Genomic DNA, 3,439 nt, shown 5'->3' with positions numbered 1-3,439 from the left:
AAAACAAAGAAGACTTGATGAACTCACTAACCCAAAAATAAAAGTAAATAGAGCTATCAGCTATAGATTACAATTCAATGTTGTGTTAGTTCAAATAGAGAAACAAAGTTATGGACACACTCATGTGTATAAGAAAGAGTTTTTATATACAAGAGAGTTGAATAGTGAGAAAACATTCCAGCCCAATCCAGATCAAGTTCATAAATCCAATATTAGCCCATATGTCCAGCACCAACCTATAAAGTCCTCTTCAGACTCATGAAACATATGCAATGATGCTGAATGCAGAAAGATCACAGGCCAGTGGGTGGGAAGTCTTGTAGATCCAGTGGCATAGTAAGTATCTCAGGGCTGGCAGGAGTCTCGATGTAGTCTCCAGGTCCAGGGTTCTGGCTGCATCAGGGTAGGTCCATGTGGCTTATCCTCAGGGATGTCTTGCAGGGAGTAAGCAGAGAGAGAGTCTCCAAGGGCATGAACAGAGAGAGAGGGTGTCTGCCACCTCCAAAGAGGAAATACCAGATTTCCCAGAATCCTCAGGAGAAGGCCATGCCCACACAGACTAGACTCCACCCCTTCACTTTTAAATCCTTCAAGTGCCAAATTGACACCAGATTATGGAACTACCACAAATGTAAAGATAAGAAAACCAAATCCTCACAACTGTAGCAATAAGGAACATCATGATAATTGGAGAAAATAGTGATATTGTCAACAGTTTCCTGGTTTTGTTTTTTAGTTTGTTCTTTTTTTCAGATCCACGGTCATTTGCTGTACATATGACAAAGAGCAAAGATGTGACAAAGTAGAGGACTACAGTGGTTTTCCAATACTGTAACTCGTTACAGGAGCAGAAAGCTTTATCTTGGTTCTGGCAACTTCAAACTGCTGACCTTGCAGAATTCGCCACTGAAAATCTTATGACTAGCAACTGGTGGTCGTGCTATTTAACTTATAAACTGGTTCTGGGCATAGATTATTATCTCGTTGGGTAAGAGATGGAAGATATTTCTTGTTTTTAACCTTTTCACTGGTTTCCTCAGTGTTGAGGTCACAGTGTTATTTCAACACATGCTTTTTTTTTTTTTTTAATTCCATAGAGTGTATTGCGTCTACTCCAGTCTCTGAGTGCAGTAGTTGCTTTAACTGGTAAATTCAGCATCTTTTTCAGGGAGTGCTAATGTTGAAGAGTATATAAGAAGGAAGGTACATCCCCACAATGTGTACTGTTTACATTTACATGCTACATATTTATGCTTTTAACACAAAGCTATCTCTATATCCCAAATAGTGCACTAACATCCAATAATTGATGGTGTTAGTTACTGAACAAAAAGCCCAATTTAAGGAGTCTTAAATTGAGATTATATAGTCTCACCTCTTTCTCTTAAGATCACGGTGACCAGTAATTAAAAAGTGTGAATATTTTTGTCCTCAAGTTTGCTTAACATTAAATCTAACTTCCTATAAAGTACATTGGATTCATTTTTTATAAAATATGAAATACAATATTTTATTAAAAATCTAGCATTTACAAAATATCTCTATATACCCTTATTTTTATTTGATTTAATTTGGTAGAAAACATATGAATACTTACCTGGCAGGGAAGATACCATGATCATGAAGGTGGTTTTCCCAGGGCAAGGCTTATCCATTGCACTCCGGATGTGCTGACCCCCATGATTTCCCCCAATGTGGAAACGCTACTGCACAATTTGCGGTAGTGAGGGACTGAATTTGTGCTCTTCCCTGTAAAAAAAAGAAAGAAAGAAAGAAAACAGATATGATTTCTTGGGTCTCATTGCATAAGAACACATATTGACAAAGCAAAGTGAGGTCCAATGTGCATAATTTGTATTGGAATAATTGTTAATGCTTTCAATATATCCATCCCACTTACTCTTCCATTTATAACTTAAAAAACATAAGCATATTGAGCCATGGGTTGTGATTTTCTTGATGGCCATATTTTTCTCATTTCTCCCAACGTTTTCATTGTTAACATCAGCTCTCATTGGGCAGTGGAGAAAAAGGCACCTGAGGTTTTCTTTACCACTCTTGGCCAGACTACTTAGTCAGTTCTGACCCATAGCGACCTATTATAGGCTGTCAGAGGCTGTACATCTTCACAGGAGCAGATAGCCACAACTTTATCTCCTGGATCTACTTCTTGGTTGGAATTGTCAAGCTTGGAGTTAGCAGTCCAATGCTTAAAACACTTCTGTAGGTCTAACTCACAATGTCTTCACTTGGAGATACCGAAACTAACTCTGGTCTTCTGAGCTGAGAAGCATTTCTGATTATTACAGAACCATAACATTAGCAAGCATGTTAGTGAAACTGTGAAATTAACATAGAAAATTTGGTGCCTTAGCTGTATGAACTGCATCAAAATAACCAAACTACACCCTCCTGGAGATAGACAATTTAAAAACAGATGGTGTTTGGTCCTGTTCAGAGTGAATTCAATCATGTTAACATTGAGATCAAGATTTCAGTGTTTTCTATTGGGCCCATAGGTTAGCCTCAGATTTTTTTTTTTAAGGATTTGTATCCTGATTGGTTCAGGGAGGACAGATTAACTTTTTATTCGCCAGTGATGTGATTTATATATTTATCAAACTGGCTAGTTCACTAGACTCTAATTTCTTCATAAAAGTGGCTACTGTTTTAGATAGCTTCTAAGGAGTGCTTCAATTCTAATTGTTTTCATTTATTTTATCTGCTGGCTCAAGAAGAGGGAAAGCATATGGATAACATGGGAAGCTGATATTAATCTGCACTGATATGTTCTCCCCCTCCACCCCCACACTTTGTCTTTTCCCTCCCAAGTAATTGAGCTGGACAAAAAGAAATGTCTCCTCCTGTTTGTAGAATTGATTTCTGATTATGTTTTCAGCTGCCTCTACCACCTGCAAATGTATTTCTTCCAGGCCAATGTTGTTTGTTGAATAAAATAATCTGATATTCTTTATAGACCTTCAAGGAGCAGGTCATGTTCTTCTTACCTTCAGTCATCCATATTTTCCAGGGGCAGGGGTGGGGTGGGGAGTAACGTTTTCAGAGGATCAACTGATGTAAACAGCAACGTTCTGTGCTGGAAAGGCGGTGTCATATCTAATGCCTGAAACTTGACTCTTAAATAATAATAGTAATAAATAACGCTTAAAAGGTGAACAGAAATTTCTCTTTCTTTTTAAGTCAGTTCTTGTGTTTGTTTTAACTGGAATTTGGTAGTGCTTCAGCTAACTATTGGAGTGTTGACCACATAGTCAGGGTTTCAAATTATTCCTCTACTCCTTAGTAAAATCTTGCTCCCACCAAGAATTGTGATCACAGAAATTTTGTATAGGGTTACCCAGAATCAGAAGTAACTTGATGTCAGTGGAGATTTTTGGATGGCCCTTGATATACATAAGGCTTATAAATTAATCACTGA

At 37.7% G+C, this 3,439-nt stretch overlaps 1 non-coding gene across 1 annotated transcript; it reads left to right on the top strand.

The window, feature by feature from the left end:
* Positions 1-1,589: 1,589 nt before the first annotated feature.
* Positions 1,590-1,752, top strand: LOC115871719. Its single transcript, XR_004047440.1, has one exon. It is a non-coding gene; the product is annotated as a U1 spliceosomal RNA (small nuclear RNA).
* Positions 1,753-3,439: the final 1,687 nt, after the last annotated feature.

Source organism: Echinops telfairi, unplaced genomic scaffold, assembly GCF_000313985.2.
Source record: "Echinops telfairi isolate 266 unplaced genomic scaffold, ASM31398v2 ScPeMD7_7400;HRSCAF=8409, whole genome shotgun sequence".
NCBI classification, from domain to species: domain Eukaryota; kingdom Metazoa; phylum Chordata; class Mammalia; order Afrosoricida; family Tenrecidae; genus Echinops; species Echinops telfairi.
Note: the sequence above shows the minus strand (reverse complement) of the source record. Positions and strands in the feature narration are given on the sequence as shown.